Genomic DNA, 16,546 nt, shown 5'->3' with positions numbered 1-16,546 from the left:
CCAAGATCAGGCTGTGACCCCTGTGTGCTACACACTGACAAACACTTAGTAAGATACAGTTCCTGCCCTGAAGATATTACAATATAATAGATAAGACAGACAAAAGCTGGGAGAAAGGAAGAGTTATTATTCCCATTTTTCACATGGGGAACTGACGTATAGAGAAATTAAGTGATTTGGCCAAGGTCACACAGGAGGTCATGGCAGAACTGGGACTTCAACCCAGATGTTTTGAGTCTCAGTGTAATGCTTTAACCACAGGACCATCTTTCACACAACCATAGCTCTATTAATATTTATTTTTATTTGTGGTAGCAAAGAAAGGCTTCAGTTGAGGCCCCATTGTGCTAGGCACTTTACAAACATGTAAGAAGACACAAGCCCTGCTCCTAAGAGTGTATAATCTAGTATCAGTCTGAATTACATATTTAGATTAAGGGAAATAACAAAACAAGATAAGAGCCCTGCAACCCAACTGAAACCCAGAGGGAACCTGCTACAAATTTTGGGTTTGGGTCAGGACAGAAAGCCACTGGACACTCTCGGGCTTGGATCTGGTCAGTTCTGATGGCCTTGTCTTGTCTATGGGGTTCTCACGGCAACTGCGTGCCCTGCTCCTGCTGGCCTCTGCCTCTCTGTGTGCTGAGCTGTAGCACCCACAGCGCAGCAAAGAACAATGGCTGGCAGGAGTGGGGCACACAGCCATTATGCCAACCCCACAGCAGAGATAGTGATGGTGCTGACTCATATTTGGTGGGCAGGGGTTAGGGTGAAAAATGACCTTCTTGGACTTGGGTACAATCAGATGCATTGTGGTAAAGATCAGGTCCAGGTTGGGCTATAAACTTAGGCTCAAGCAGACCTCTAATGGAAGTTAATTTTAAATAAGAGCACAGTACGTTTGTGTCTCTGTGTATACATCCTCTCTAGCATTCTGCATCCACCAGGACTCCCAATAAAGGAGCTGCTCCTGAACACAAACTATTCAGAAACATAAAGGTGTGGTACAGTGAAAAAAAATTAATAATAATTATCAGGCTTCATACATCATACTAAATGCCTCAGACCTATGACTTTGCAGTAGATGGTCTACTGTATTAATGGGGATCAGCAAAGAGGAAATAAAATGGAGCCTAGTGACCTTTTAACTTTTTTGATTTATAAAGCTGGCATGAAAAGGTTGGGTTTTTTATATTGTCTGTTTTGTAACATTGGAAATATAGGTCCTGGATAAGCTGGAAAATTCTTTGACAACTGGAGAACTAGACTGGAACCTAAGGGAGTTAGGCTCCCAAATCCCATTGAATTTCACTGGGATTTGGGCATCTGATTTAAATTCCTTTGAAAATCCTATCCAAGTGCAGATAATATCATCACCAGAGCCAAGAGAATAAAAGCTGAGCTGCTGAAAGAGGAAGGGACTTTTATTCAGCCTGATTAAAACTGTTCGGTGTTTGGGGTTTTTTTATACACCTATTTAACTGCAGTGATAAACTAACAGTGTGACTAAAGAAAGCCTTTGGTAAATATTCTATGCTCTCCCCCTTCAATTAAGGTATTAGAGATCACAATAAACATCCCGAAAACCTTCCGTATCTTCTCCAGCAAAATCAGAGAAAACTGAACTTGACATTTCTTGTATGTCTAAGATGAAACAAGCTGATTAAAAAAAAAACACACACAAAAAAAACCAAAAACTTTTCAGGCATTCTTTATGTATCATGAAGTAAAAAGGGAACAACCCCCCAAAAAATACTTTGGAGATCACCTTAGATTATATATAAGCTGCTGTTATCAAATACCAAGCCCACAACGACTAGTGTTATTTTCTGAGTTAATATGCATAGCCACAAGACTTAAACCAAACTACATTTTATTCAGTGAAATTACTACATAAAATCTCAGACTTCAGGCCTGATCCAGAGAGGTACCAAGCAGCCCAACATTCAGTGGCTTCAGCAGAAGCTGAGGGCTTTCAACTCAGTACTGTGCAGGATCAGACCCATACATGGGTAACTTGGGTCAACACTGTCTTTAGTAAGTACAGTGCTCTCTCCATAAGATGGTGACTGGAAGATACGAGTATGTTGTACAGAGTGTGGAGAGAAGAGACTATCCTGATTTTCCATGGTCTTGAGAGAAATTATTCACCATGAAAACAGACAACATGTAGTTCATGTTCACCAAAATGCTAAGGAAATTCCAGAGATCTTGAAATATTAAGTCTACAGTGCAATAAAGTAGAGCCTCAATCTTTCTCAGTCTACAAATCTGTTAACTCTCTTCAAGTTTTAGTGGTCACACTCCCTTTAATAGCTGTATGTAAGGAAGTTTCATCTTAGACTTCAATATTTTTACAAAAGATAATACAATGTATAAAGATGTACAAAATATGATTATCCTGCAGAATAGTAGCAGTAGGACCCATTAGATATCAAGAGGCTACACATGCTAGAGACATCTCAGATAGATCGACCTAAACTACATTTGTAAAAATAAAACAATGAAGCACATTTTATGGTTCAATAGCCTGAATAGTCCATAAAGTGTTTCCCAGTCATTAGTGCAAATAATTGAGATTTTCTACTGTACTTCAAATAAGAGAAATTAACATGAAGACTAAGTTGTAGCTGCTTAACAGCTAGTTAATTTTAAGGAATATTTTATCATTAAATATTTTTAGTTCCTCTGGGTTAAGATAAGTGGCATTCAATTTTCTATTGTATTTGTTTGAGATTTTCTGCTAAGCATGGCAGCATTTTTTTAGAAGAGTAAATGTGTATGCAACAATGGACCATCTAGAAAAACAGGACATGTTCTATTTATGAAAGATTTTGAAAAAATCTTCAAGCTGATCCATTTGATTTTGTAAAAATTTTAAAGCTTCCCTCCACATGTGCAAGGAGTATATATCAAGAGAATATTTCTAACAGATAGCCAATGCCCCAACACACATAATTTATCATCTGTATTACATATCATATATGCCTATTTCTTCCTAAAGTTACTGTATTTAGAGTTAACGTGGTTTAAATATGCCATAAAGGAGACTAAGTAGATGTATGATTTTTCTGTTGTGATGTGAGGATATTTAATACCAGCATCTGAAAAATCAAACATTTCCTGATATTGTGTAACCATGACTATACTGCCACATTATGCTAAAACAACTAGCATTTTTTTATTCCATTAACATGTATACTTACACCTATTATGAAGACCTTAGTTTCAAGATAAAGGAGAACACCATGAACATCCAAGAGTTTGTATGTTCACCATCAGTCTTCATTTCAAGCTGCCTTAGCCACATGATTGGCAGTTTTTAAAACACATGAAGATTAACACGTCAAAAAACTGTTTTAACTAACGCTGACTTTGCTTTAAATACAAATTCAATTTATCTTGATTAGCTCTCATCCCTCTTTTTAAGCCCTACCCACTCTGACATCACAAGCCCTTCTCCTATACCATGTCTTAAAGAGGCTGTAAAAACATAATTACAAGAAGAGCACCATGCTGATCTGATAAACCTATTTCAACAGTTAACCTGCTAATCTGTTGTTAGCCTTTAAGATGCTTGGTGCATTCACTTAAAATCTTACTGTTCCCAAAAGAAATCCAAGAGAAGGTTCAGAATTGCCTCAGCTCTTATCTATAACAATTTTTTTCCTATTGATTTTTAAAAGCTACATACTTCTGCCATTTGGCAAGCAGATAGCTCAGAATTATGTATCCTATTAGATTTGGGGGAACTAGAGGATGACAATCCTGTTAAGCATATTGTGAGACTAACACAGGGATCAGATGGTTATACTGCTCAAGCTGACAGTTTACTCTTTAATTCTCAGTCAGTGAATTAACACCTTTCAGAGTGAATGCATGGTAAAGGGCAGACTTTAAAATGTCAGACATCTACTTGTTTCTTCTAATGTCAGTCTCAGTCAAGGAGAAACTTGCTAATGTTGTTGTGACTGTTAATCCCCTGCACACTTGCATTAATGGTCAGGGAAGGGAGAGAATCTAAATGAAGCAACAGTAAAATGTCCAAAAAACTGCTAACTTAATGGCTAAACCTGGAAAAACACAGAGCCACTCCCACTAATCATTGCTCATGGAAAGAAGTTTTCACCAATAAAGAGAGGTTATTTACCTTTAATGATGTCTTTTCCTAAAGAGTATTATGACATTAATTTTGGAGGCTTTTTAGGGGTTAGCATAACGTAAATTTTCCCTGTCGTGGACATTGTCATGGTTACTGGATTAATTTCATGTAGTTTTACAATGAATGAGAACATGAAGGACAGGTCCAAAATCTGCTGACAGTTTCCAGTATCAGATCTTGCAACTCATTTCACAAACATAATTGTCCCAGCAGGCAACAGCTGGCATAGACTGAGAAACTTTTTTTAATACAGTTGTTCAATCCATACAAGCCTTGACAGTGCTAGAAAGCATCCTAATGCTTAAGAATAATTTCTCCCACCTGGATTTCCCATCCACCCAGCCAGGTACCCACATGCAAAACCTTAACATCTGAAATGTAATTAGTTGAATTAATCTGCAAAAATGTTTCCTAATTGGGCAATTTTTAAGTAGCATGGCCGCAGCCTAAAACTAGGAAACATTGGGTAAGTTGGCTGGTTTCCCCAGTAGATCAAAAGCAGGGTCTTGCATCAAGAGGCTCTCACAAAGTTTGCTGGGAAACATGAATCAAGTTTCAAAAAGAGGGTTTAATACAGACAGACAAAAAGACCCTCTCAGGCTGAAACAAAATCAGCAACATAATTATGACTTTTTTCTTTGATTTTACCTAGCAACAGAAGGCTGGAGATAGGGAAGTAACTTTGCAAGATCGGTGGCATCCAGAGTTGGTTTCTTGAGAAGAATCAGGATTATGCATGCTTTAGGGAATCATTTTCTGAAGGAGTCACCAGGGCCGGCTTTAGGAAGTGCGGGGCCCAATTCAAACAGTTTCGACGGGGCCCCAGCAGGGATGACTGAAAACTAAAAAACCCCAAAAAACACATGTAAAAAAACACATGGGGCTTGTACTCACCGGACGGTGCTCTGAGTCTTCAGTGGCTCTTCTGTGTTGGGTCCTTCACTCGCTCCAGGTCTTCGGCAGCACTGAAGGACCCATCGCCTAAGTGCCGCTGAAGACCCAGAGCAAGCGAAGTACCCACTGCCGAAGACCCGGAGTGCCGCCAGGTGAATAAAAATTAAAAAGGCACCTCTAGCCAGGAAAGGGAGTCTCACTGGGTGCGGGGCCCACTTAGGCGCGGGGCCCAATTCGGGGGAATTGGTAGAATAGGCCTAAAGCCGGCCCTGGGAGTCACTAAGCACATCTATCAGTAGTAGGTTTAGTTGGTCGTGGCTGGATTTTACCAGCCCTGAAGCACAGAGTTCTGAATCATGCAGTGGTCGTCACATCTCTTTATGCTTCTAGTACTACTCCTATTGTACATCTTCATTGGAGGGGAAGTGGGGAGAGCAGCAAGGAGAGAAGAGAGAGACCCAAGGGATGAAATGTGGAAGGGAGCAAAGAAATGCAGGGGAATTTATGGTTAACGGAACCAAATGTAATCATGAGCTGGACGTGGGGGGAAAGAAATCTCCTCTTACGTCATGTTGTGACTGAGTCTATCAGTCCATCTTTGCCACCTGTTGGAGGCATCAGTGCCCTGACACCTCCCTGCTTAAGGAAAACTCTCTCAGGCCAAGCCACCAACAAGACTTAGTTCTCCAGGGGACTAGAAGGGCCAGAAGGAGACACTGACCAATCAGGGGCCAGTAAACCAGTTAAGAAGGCTTACTTGCACCTGTTTGGGAGAGTACTGGGTGAGGTTAGTATAGGAACTGAGTGCTTGAATACTAACCCAGAACTCCAAGGGCAGGCTACGGCCTTTGTTTAAAATGCTGCAAACAAGCAGTTACCTTTTATGTTCCTTTGCTCGTTTAATTGCACAGACAGCCAAATTCTCAGTGTTTGTTGTTTAACTATTTAAAGGCTGATGCAGAGATCATGGAATGAGCAGTACTGCTCTATGTAAGCTCCCACATATGTCAGTGTCACCATTATCTAAGAGGATAATTTGGGGGGGGTCACTTGATTATGTATCATAAGAAATTTGAAGAGGACTATCAAAACAAAATAGCAGTCTTCAAAAATGTAAGTAAGTTATCTTTAAGATGCCTTGACAACCCAGGAGAGTGTCTTTCTGAAGCCATTACAAAAGAGAAGGCTGCCCCGGTATGTCTTAAGTTTCAGACATGCTCATGTATCTGCAAAATGTACCAGGTTGTCAATGATGGTGCACTGGTGAAAGAAACAATGGATTAAATAGATCAGCTTCCATTTAAAGAATTTAGAAATAGGCAAAGAATTATCAATTCAGCTGGTGGTGTGCAACCGGCTGCAAATACAGAGACAAGGCGAGATGAATGAAAACTGTTGTCACAATAGGTTTGACAACAGTGGGAAAATAGAATGAGGCAGAGCAGTCTTCTCCAATTTGTCAGAAACAATGGATATGATTGACATGACTCAGCTGGTGATATTTGTGTTTGAAAATAGCAGTGTAAAGGGAGATATTGGACAAAGCCACCTGTGAAGAAGTAAACAAGAGGGGAAGTTATTAAAAGTTCAAGAAGTATGTTATTTACAACAAAGTAGCGATGGAGCTGGTTTGTGTAAGCAGATGCAGCATCAGCTTTAACTGGATCCAAACAGGTTTTATCACAAGCTGCAGACCGGACACTGATTTTCTAAATGATCACTGCCCTAGTTATCAGCCAGCACATTATGATGAGTAATATGTTTCATCAAGTCCTTTTAAGCCAGGTCTCCCTCATATGAGATTGTTGGGCCAAGGTAGAGTTTAGCAAAGGTTTTTCAGTCTTTTAACTGAGATCATAGAATCAAGAAATGGAGAAACATGATCTTGCCAACAAGGAGTTGTGGCCTGAGAACCTCTTGATGCTAACTGGCGAAGCGGTGCATAGGGATCGCCTGGGTCTGGTATGTACATTTTAGTTCACCAAAGAGTGAAATGTCAGGTCTCAACTAAAAGATGGTGTCACATTGGTCATCAATATCATTGTGAAATGCATATATGGATGTTGTGTAAGAAGTCATGCATATACACTGAAAATTATGTTCTTAAAGGTCTGTGTCTATGGTCTGGGTACCAGGAAAGATGAAAAACAGGTTTTCTGTCAGACAAGAAATGTTTATCTATCTGCCTGTTTACATGTAAATTAAGTTTTACATGGTTCACAATGGATCTCCTATCTCCAGTCTGAACTGAATGCTGCTGAAGAATTGTGAAAACTTCCAAGAGAAAAAGGTAACATGAAGAAGTAAACATCATGGAGCGTGTGGGGTGGTGAACCCTATCTTGAGCTGCACATCAAGGTTTGCTGTAGTATATTTGGGGCACAAAGGAGACACCCTGTCATCTTTCACCTAGGAAGTAAATGGAAAGTGAGTTTGCTTAATGAAAGAGGGATCTTGTCTAGGCTTAGTTGAAAATGCTGGAGAGAACTTTGGGTGAGATAAACATCTTCAGACAGGAGCGTAACTTGTCAGCTAAGTTTACTCTCTAGAAAGCGTGTTGCCAGAGGAACAGAATACACCAGCTGTAGGATTGAATTCAGGTTCACCACTTTGCTTAACACCACAGTAATTAATATATAGGTTCTGCTAAGAATCCTCAGAACCTTTATATACTAAAGGTTTCTGAGGATTCAGGGATTGGCATATGTTTCTTGCTAACCTGTACAGAGAAAATGAGGCATGTTGCAAAGACCTGGAAGGCAGTGCCTGTGCTGCCAGAGGCTGGTGTTTCAGGGAGCTGATCCACTAGATGCACAGACAAGATTTCCTTACACTAGGGGCAGGTGGTGTTGAGGTGACTCTCAACTCTGGGTATTTCTGGTGTGCATCACAGGAGGAGTAGCTGGACTTTGCATTTCTGATTGACATTGCTAAAAAGTTGACAGTCAATTAAAAGCATCAGGACAAAAAAAATTATGTTACACAGATTCAGTGAATTCATTCAGTGTGAAATTGGATTTGCGGATAGCTCAGATAAAAAAGCAGTACAGCGCTTCCAGCCATGAAAAGCTGCCTTGGAGAAGCTTGTAGAAGAGACTAAAAATTAACAACTCTGGGTATGTCTACACTATGCCATTGTAGTGCAGACATGAACTACATGTACTACACAGGGTGTTTCTGGCTATATGTACAAGAAACATGCAAAGATCATGCCTCATTAAGGATACTCTTGTATATTGCATATGGAAGTCAATGCAGTTTTTGTGCTTTGTGTCTATTAGGTTAGTGTAGTATGCCCTGTTGCTTTTTCTGGAGTTGCTATCCTTCCAGGATAACCACACGCCTAGAAAAAGAGAGAATGAAACAGGGCAGAGGAAAATTTAAAATACATACTGTATTTAGAAATGGGCCTTATCCTTTAAGTTCAGAACTAGATTTGTATTGGAGTTCAGATTTTCCCGAAGTTCAGGGCTGTTCTGATGTTATGCTTAAGTTTGGCCCCATTGTAGAGATAAGAGTGAGCCATGAAGATACAACAAGGCAAGGCACAAAAATTGCAGTTTAAATTCTCAAGCATAAATGCCAAGTGGAATATGTCTAATTATCTAGTTCCAGAACAGACTCTAGGTTTTTAGCCTAATAAACCACAGAAAAGAGAGTTTAAAGCTAAAGATCAGTTAAGACTTTTCATAAATCATAAGATAGTATGGAAAAGCTGATAGAATTTCAATAATTAGAATTTGTGTAAAGAAGTCTGTTTCCTTAATCCAGCTTCTTTCCGTCAAAGAGGTCAAATGGCGCTAAGAGTCCATGTTAACCTGTAAACTCACTGCACTCTGATCACTCTGACACCAATTAGTATTTCCCTCCCTCCTCCCTCTCCAAGAAAGCTGATTGAGGTAATTAAAGATAATTAGCTAATCAGGCTGGTAGGCCGCATGAGCTAATTAGTCCATCAGCTCAAGATTGATAAAGAGACACAGGTGGGAAGTGCAGCCAGTGGGTAGGTGTAGCTAACACTAGTGCTAGCTGAACCCAGTCTCACAGAGGCCTCAGGGAAGGGGGACCTCTGCTCCTCTCAGCTCCTGAGGGAAGGGTCTAAAGCACAATAGTATTATTGCATGAGACTGTAAGAGTTGGTGGAGGGAACTCAAATAAATGGCACAGTGGATACACAACCAGTAGAGTCCAAGCTAGTTCAAATGATGTGAAAAGGCAGGAGGGGAACACACCTTCTACAGTCCAGTTATTTGTTTTAAGGAGTCATATCTGACTCCTCAAGACAGATTTAAACGTGCACGTATGAGGCTGAACATGAAGGAACTGGAAAAATTAAAGAGAAGACTAAAAGAATTGTTATTGATATTAGTGCAAGATGGTTGATGAAACATGAGAGATGGCCTGATAAAGTCTGCAAGCATCCATACCAGTGGGCAAACATTCCTACTTAATATCACTAATACTGCTTCTGAGAAGAGAACGTTGTGTCTGAGTTGCTGAAGGTGCCATCCACGAATGCAGAGAAGAAAGTGACAAGAAGCTTTTTGCCATTTGTTCAAGACAACATAAACAAAATGAAAAAGAAGAATGAACTTCTTGCGTGCAATCTGCAGCAGAGTGAAATACGTCCAATTGTGAATTCCACTTTGAATCGTAACTAGGATGACCAGACACCAAGTGTGAAAAATCGGGACGGGGGTGGGAGGTAATAGGAACCTATATAAGAAAAAGACCCAAAAATCAGGACTATCCCTATAAAATCAGGACATCTGGTCACCCTAATCATAACTTCCCATTTTTGAGCTATGTGCAGAGCACATGTCTAACCTTGCCCAAGGCAAGTCTATTATGATGTGCTCCAGACAGCTACCCTGCCTGACACCTCATTGAAGATCTACCACTGAGAAGCCATCATTGAGCAGTCTAGAGACATTAATTTTGATTGTCTCTGAATTACTAGCCCAATCCCATGGAAAAATGGATTTTCTAACAGGAGTGTCACTATAGCTGCAGGTTTTGCAGCTTCTCAGCTTGGCCATACCAAAAAACCTCTTCCCTCATACTTCCTCCTTCGCAGGGTCCTAGAACCCATGCTCCAGCACAAGCCCAAACATCTACACTTCAGTTAAACAGTCCCTTAGCCTGAGCCCCACAAGCCCAGTTCAGCTGTATAGGCCAGCCACAGGTTTTTAATTGCAGTGTAGACATACCCTAAAGGGTTTGAGAGGTGTGAGGCCCTGTTTTTGGGAGCGAGGATGACTGGACTATGGAATCTCATGTCTCAAGGAAGGTTTGAGCCAGGGAAGTGTTCCCTAGAATCCCAGAGTTAGGAACAGTGACTAGACCCTACCCAGTCTCTGACCCAGTTGCCTTAGAAGCATTTGGGGCACTGCAACTGGGTCCACTTGCAACAGACTGGTGACTGTCTCTAGTCAGACTGGGCCAGGTTGTGACACAGTCATCCTAAGCATCTGACACATCAATGTTCAACACAAACCTTATTGAGAAAGTACTAACACCTACTGGAGTCCTAGAGCACATGGTGGACGTTCAAAAATTCTTCCAGAATCACCATCAGACTCATAGCTGGTTAATTGTGAAAAGAGGACAGATACCCTAGTCTCCCAATGATCTCAGTGGAGCTCTTTGGAAGATTGTGTCTCTGCATTTGTATGTATGTTGAAATTTGCAGTGAATATATATTGGACTTTCACTGACACACAGCATGCATGTTATACTGCAAGCAGATCTACTAAGTTTACAAAAGCAACTGAAAGAGCTTTTGGAGCGACGTGGCAGATTATAGTCTGATGACACAACTGCCTCAGTCTCAATGGAAATGTGACTTGTTCTAGTTAGCAACAAAGAACGGGAGCCACCCAAAGACAAAACTGGAAAACCTTACCTAGAAGCCTCTGAACCTGTCCATGACTGCTCCCAGATAGAAAGGTCAGAGGTTGAGCACCGAGCAGTGACCTTAAAAGTTCCTTTCCTTTCTTTTAGCAGTTCATAGAGTCATAGATATTAAGGCCATGAGGGAACATTAGATCATCTAGTCTGACTTGTATTACAATTTAAAATGGGGGCTCCAGATTTCTAGCCCAAATCTATATTTTTAAAGGAGATTGTGTCACAGCTCATTAAATCAAAAGGGTAGAAAATCATGGGTTTAAAATTATGGCATATCAATGAATTCAGACTTGTCAGTTTTTAGAAGACTTGCCCTCCTCCCCATCTACGCAGTGAAATACACAGTCTGACATCATTATTTAGGATGACTATCAAAAGTACTTTAGAATGAATTGCTTATCACCAAATACAAACATGCTCAATGCATTAATACTTATTCTGGCTAAAGTTCTATATAATTTAATGGAGAGTTTTCCTGAAGTGAGGCCTGTAGGATCCGATCTGTTGTACCAGATGGTATCGTATGGAAGAAATACTGATCCTTTGACTCTCTTGATTTCTAATTAGGTTTCTAGTAATTAATATAGTTTACAAGCCTTGCATGAACTCAGCAGATTACCCATTCATGTAAATGATTAACTGAAAGGGGATTACTCCTGGCATAAATTCAACCAAAAATTTTTTTCCTGCACTGAAAAACTACTGACAAACTGGGAAATGGTAATACAGTATAAAAAAATTGTAAATGTATTTTTCTAGCCCTGCAATTTTTCAAAATAATTAATATCAAAGCACTAAGAACACAAATATGATAATATAAAGGTACATTTCGTATGATCAATCACACTTTTTTTCTATTATGAAATCAAAGCACATTCTCAATGGAATTCTTGGGAATGGAATTTAGCAAAAAGGTCAGTTCTTTTTAAAAAATACTTAAATTGAATGAATTTTAGTCCCAATCTTACAAATGCATACTTTTGGGAAGGCCCCTGTGTCACGTATATGAGAATGCATGCCTGGCACCCTTATTGCTACAGTGAACTTTTGGGAGAACCAGATAAGCACTCTAATGAATTCATACTCTTAGGAAACCACTACAGTGTCCTAACTGAGACAGTTTGAAGGTCATGGGCAGGACTGAAGAAAAAGTTCAGTTTGTAAGTATTAACATCTCAGTCACCTTCTACAGGAGAAAAATATTGAGGATACCAGCACAGTTATTTCAAAACATTACAAAAACTCTAGCAAAGAACATTTTGAATGGTATTTTTGAAATGTAAAAAACACTGTGAAAAGTTTAAATCTGAAGCCCTATTCCTGCAACCCTTGTATGCATGAGTAGTCTCATTGAGTTCAATGGGATTACTTGTGCAAAATTACTCCTATGCATACATGTTTGTGGGAGTGTTTGATATGTTCTCTGTAATACAATCAGTATAACTTCAAAGACTCTTTTGCTGGTCATTCTAAGACATTAGATAAATATTAGAATAAGGTGTTGGTTTAAGTTTTCATAACACAATGAAACCTGATTTAAACAGCCACCCAAGAAAACAGATTGTCTAGCAAAATCAGCTAAAGGCCAAACTCCAAAAACTTTCAGCTGAATTCAGTCCTCATGTATGCACACTGAAATCAATGGAGATACACCAGTGAGGGTCAATGGAGCTGCTTCCTCTGCACCCATCTTCAAGTAATGACATTTCCTGCTAACTAGCCTAATCCAGAGTACTTATCTGGGTTTCCAAAGACTTTTTGGCTGACTTTGCACAGTTGATGCACATCTGTCTTTGGCAGGAGTTCCCTCGGTTTAAATGCAGCCAGCAACAGATTAGTGGATGACACCAACACGCAAATTTGAACCAAATTGGGAAGATGCATGAAGAGGTTATAGCAGTGAAGGCTGCAGACAATGAGATTGTCCCAGGAAAATGAAATAAAATAGCAGATATACAAATTAAGTGGAGAGAAGAATTGGCAGCCATAATAATCACATTAAAACAAGTTTATTTTCATCCAGTCTCTGTAACAGTGTTGTAGCATAACATTTTAATACAACCAGGACCTGAAATTGCTGTAAGTACGGTGTGGGACCAGTTTTGGGATGTTGTTTGCTAAGGTGAGGTGATGATTTCTGATCCAGCACCACTGAAGTTAATGGGAGCTTTGCTATATTGACTTCAATAGATGTAGGAGCAAGCTACAAGGCAGGATCTCTGTCTTAAGAAGTTGCCCACATTAGAAAAAGAACTCCATCGCCATTAAATGCTATAGTCTGAGTTCAAAATAACTTTTTTTAAATTCTTGGTTATTAAATATATAAGTCCCTTAAATTCTTTATAGACTTTGGGCCAAATTCATCCCTGTGGAACTCCATTGAAGGGACTGGAATAAGAATAGAGGTGAATTTGGCCCACTATACTTATGTTCTGTGTTATTTTAACTAAATGTATTTTTTAAAATTGGTGCATGAAATAAATAATTAGGAGGGTGGATTTATGTTAGAAGAGGCATTACTAAACTGAAGAGAAAATCCCCATAATGATACTCAATGATTAAGTACATGGAATATAGGATTTCAATGTTTGCAAATCCTTTTTTCAAATCAATTTGTGGCATTAATCTTCTAATGGCATTATTCCCTTGGAATATATGCTGGATTAAGGAGTCACGATGAGGCAAAGTACAAAAATCCAAATTAATCTCTCTATAGTGGATTCTGAACTGACTGCATTTTTAACTTTGTTCTAGAGCAGGTTCTGTTCCTATCCTCACCCCAGTTATTACACAGTGGAAAGAACACGCAAGCGTGTTTATGTGGGGCACTCAAACAGTGGTGCAATCACAAACCACCTCCCTGCATAGCAACTGGGAGATACAGCTGATCTTTCATTAGCCAATCCTGCCCTGTCCAGTGTGTGTGCCTGTTATAACCTTAGTCCCAGATCTGGACCTTAGCGTTCAAAATATGGGGGTTAGCATGAAAACCTCCAAGCTTAGCTACCAGCTTGGACCTGGTACTTGCTGCCACCACCCAAAAAATTAGAGTGTTTTGGGGCACTCTGGTCCCCCTGAAAAACCTTCCCTGGGGACCCCAAGACCCAAATCCCTTGAGTCTCACAACAAAGGGAAATAATCCTTTTTCCCTTCCCCCCTCCAGGTGCTCCTGGAGAGATACACAGACACAAGCTCTGTGAAACTACACAGAGTGATCCCCCTCTCTGTTCCCAATCCTGGAAACAAAAAGAACTTTCCTATTCCCCCAGAGGGAATGCAAAATCAGGCTAGCAAATCCAACCCACACACAGATCTCCCCTGATTTCTTCCTCCCACCAATTCCCTGTGAGTACAGACTCAATTTCCCTGAAGTAAAGAAAAACTCCAACAGGTCTTAAAAGAAAGCTTTATATAAAAAGAAAGAAAAAATACAAATGTTCTCTCTGTATTAGATGATACAATACAGGGTCGATTGCTTAAAAGAATATTGAATAAACAGCCTTATTCAAAAAGAATACAAATTAAAGCACTCCAGCACTTATATTCATGCAAATACCAAAGGAAAAAAACCATAGAACTTACTATCTGATCTCTTTGTCCTTACACTTAGAAACAGAAGACTAGAAAGTAGAACTACTTCTCCAAAGCTCAGAGAAAGCAGGCAGGCAGACAAAAGACAAAAGACTCAGACACTCAATTCCCTCCACCCAAAGTTGAAAAAATCCGGTTTCCTGATTGGTCCTCTGGTCAGGTGCTTCAGGTGAAAAAGACATTAACCCTTAGCTATCTGTTTATGACAGTGCCCTATTGAGGGAAGAAGACACAGAGTCTCTTCATCATGCAGCAGTAGAGCAAGTACACAAGACTGCACATTGGAGGGAAAGTCGACCATTGCACTGCTGGGTAAGGAGGACATGACCAGGCCTATACACTGCAATCTGCAGCACATGCTAATCCAGGGCACAAACTGGGCCATTCCAAAGCAATGTTAGTGTTTACTCCACCACTCTGCAGCTGTCTGACCAGAGTCATCCTGCTCTGCACTGGAATCACTCTGCTGCCCCCTTTCCCATCATAGCTCCTCCAAGTAAGGCCAGAGATATACCCTAAGGGAGGAAGAAATTAGGTCACTGCCAAACAGCATTTCTAGATCCTGTTGCTGTGGCACTAGATTTTCTGCATAATCCTTTAAAAACCTGAAGCAGTGAAAGCATTTTTGAACGGACAGAACATCCCATGAAGTGTTAGTGTCAAAGCATTAATGTTAGCTTTAAGCTAAAGAACTTGAATGAATCTTTAAAAAAATACTCAAACGCCATGAGCACAGATTGTCACAAACTGCAATTTAACAGGCTCTGTGGCATTGCAGTGAGAGTGCAGCATTTTGTTTCATCAGCACCTGAGCCTTTATTGCAGGAAAGAAGGGAACAGCTTATCCACATTTCAACCCCCCACCACTCGATTCTCAAGCAGAAAGGAAAAGAGCAAGGCAAGGCAGTGGGTCAGATAGACTGGAGACAGATAGACTGATCTGACAGTGGCAGCAACTATGAGATGATGTGCTCAGAGACATGACATGAGATGGAACACAGTGAGATGATAAAAATGTAGCTCACAGAATGGGACCAATCGGAACCATCACCCATGTAAAGGAACTACATCGGGAGTCAGGATAGCATCACCATTCCTGGCATAGGATAATACTAAAGAATGGTAAAGGCCAGTAGAGACCTACTTGGAGAATTATAGTAGCTGGAAATGGAAAAGACCTATTAGGCCAACTCCTCCATCCTCCTGCCAGAGAAGTGTAGTGAGTTCATTGCAGTATGTTTTCTATTTGTTTTTCCAGTCTAGAGTAAAACCCCATCCCAAGCACAACTGGGAGACTCTTTCACAATCTAATACTGTCAAGAAGATTTTTCCTGATATTCACTCCAGGTTTTCCCTGTCTTAATCTCATCCTGTTTACTCCTAGCTATACCCCTGTGCATCACCCTAGATAATTCCTCCCTCTCTTTGGTGTTTAAACCATGCAGCTATTTACAGACTGGTATCATGTTTACCCACACCACCTGTCTTTTAGCCAAACTATGTAATTGCTTTTAAATCAGTCCCTCCAGTCCTGCTGATCAATTTTGTTGTTCTTTGCCAAATGCCTTCTGGTTTGCCAGTATCTTTGGTGGTTTGGGTAGGTCTTGCTGAGTTCATGATTTATTATCAGTGGGCCTCTGTTTGGGATCACAGTAGCTTTCTGTGTGTTGGGCACACAACTCCTCTGAGGATGGATTTAGTAACTCATATTCCTTAATTTTTATTAATGTATAATTTGAATGGATTTAATGCTCACTCAGGGGGCCATTCTCATAGTCTTGGAGATGAAGGTACTCTGTTTACCCACAAAACAGATTCAGAGGCTCCTTAACTTACGCAAGCTTTCTGTTCCAGAACTCCTTGCATAACTTGAATTTTGCGTAAGTCGAGAATGTATACCCGACCATTTAAAAAAAAATAAAAAAAATTCTAGCTTTCGGAACTTATGGAACTTTTTCCGTAAGTGCGGAATTGCTTACATAACCCAGG

Source organism: Gopherus flavomarginatus, chromosome 8 (genome assembly GCF_025201925.1).
Source record: "Gopherus flavomarginatus isolate rGopFla2 chromosome 8, rGopFla2.mat.asm, whole genome shotgun sequence".
In the NCBI taxonomy this organism is placed as follows: Eukaryota; Metazoa; Chordata; order Testudines; family Testudinidae; genus Gopherus; species Gopherus flavomarginatus.
Note: the sequence above shows the minus strand (reverse complement) of the source record.